The following is a 1,903-nucleotide window of genomic DNA, read 5'->3' as shown; positions in this document are numbered from 1 at the left end:
CACATTCCATAAAACTGCAAAAAAAAAAAAAAATTTAATAATTCACAATGTATGTATAGAGTGCAACCTGCAAAGAGAGATAATTTTTTTTTTACATTTTTATATATATATATAAACACACTCAAGTCAAGATGCAATATAGCCACATAGAGATGCCAAAAGACCACTATACCAGCTGCCTTGACCTGACTGCATATGAGTAATATACAACCCGTTCACAATTATTAGATTCAGCAAAGCACTAATGAAAAATAAAAACATTCTGAATGTGGGGAAACTCAGCTATCTGAGGACAGCTCAACATCATCACTGAACAGTCTGTCAGAGTGAGTGTTCTTGTCTGTGCTTGAGTAGTCTCGTGAAGCCATACATTAACAAATGAATCTATTACTGTTCCTACTTAATTTGTAACAAAAAAAGTGGTGAAATATCTATTTAGGAGTCTTAGACCTTTCCAACGATATATAGTTTGTCATGATTAGATTATGATTTAACTTCCACCAGGCCTGGTGCCGGAGCCAGAGCCCAACTGGGAACCAGGCTGCACTTTTCCACTCAAAAAAAAATCCTGGGTGCCTCCAGATCCTGGTTCCGAACCGGCCCTGAAATCTTGCTGGTCTCGAACAAGGGAACCTATGACTTCAGTAGGCAGAGTTTCCACTACAGGCCGCAGTTTGAAAGGCGCCATTTTTATAAGCCATCTGAGTTCAGGTAAATTAATTTTAAATTTAAATTTAAAATTAACAACATCAACAACAATTAAGTCAGTTAAGCAGTGGTCGGCAGAACAGATCAACGCTCTCCTTCTGCAAGAGATAACAAGTGATTCCGGTCACATGTTGGTGATGTAGAGGGTTCTGCTCCCTGCCAGTGGAAATGTGAGCTGGTTCTGAATGAGTGCCACTCTGGGCCGAGCACCGGTTCTAGCTCCAGCCCCAGTGGAAAAGCGGTATATGTCGCAGTGGTTCCCAACTATGTTCTTGGAGTACCCCCAACACTGCATTTTGCATGTCTCCTTTGTCTGACGGACCCATTTGGGGTCTTAGAGTCTCCTAATGAGCTGATTAGTTAAAGTGTACGGGACATTCAAAGACGATGCCTCAAGAACAACACAAAGTTAACATGACTGTAATCCATCTGACCCCAGCTGATGAATCAATATTCTTAAGGGAAATGAGTGTGTCAGAAAAACATTAATATTTTAAACATTACCATCATATTCACTTTGTGCGTTTTTCAAGCGGTCTCATAAACTTAAAAAAGTCTTTGTTTTGTGTTCATCATTTTTGGGTGGAGTATCCCTTTAATGAGTCAGATGTGATGCAGAGGCCAAAAAACATGCTGACAGAATACAAGAATTTGTGTTAAATTAAAGATGAGTGACAGAATTAACTTTTTGTGTTGTCTATTCATTATTTGGGACATTTAGAAGTGAAATATTGATATGTAGCAATATTTGATATATTGATATGTAATTACTCGCAATTAATTAGTTTAATTAAAGGTAAGGTAGGCAGTTCTGCGCTACTAATCTCGCATTCTCACATCTGTAGCGCTTATTTTGATCTTTAACGTTAGATCTTTCCTATTCTTGAAACAAAATTAATTCTTAAGGTTGATTCAATATTACTCTTAATGATAAACACACACACAACATCAACAATGCTACAATTACAAAATTTGCTTATATTAAACATAAAACTTTTATGAACAGATAAGAACAAATAAGATCAGTGGCGTAGCGTCTGGTTATGCAGGGTATGCAGGTGCATATGGTCCCGGGCAGTTTGGGGGCAACGAGGGAACGAATAGAGCCCTGCATGGGCCCGGCCCTTGTCCAACAGCTTTATGAGAATTCTCGGACCGAGTCCGACTGGATCCCGTGTCTTTTCTCTCTCTCTCT

The sequence above is a fragment of the Sinocyclocheilus rhinocerous genome, unplaced genomic scaffold (genome assembly GCF_001515625.1).
Source record: "Sinocyclocheilus rhinocerous isolate Xijiao unplaced genomic scaffold, SAMN03320098_v1.1 scaffold1222, whole genome shotgun sequence".
In the NCBI taxonomy this organism is placed as follows: Eukaryota; Metazoa; Chordata; class Actinopteri; order Cypriniformes; family Cyprinidae; genus Sinocyclocheilus; species Sinocyclocheilus rhinocerous.
The sequence above is the reverse complement of the archived record's forward strand: the minus strand, read 5'-3'. Positions refer to the sequence as shown.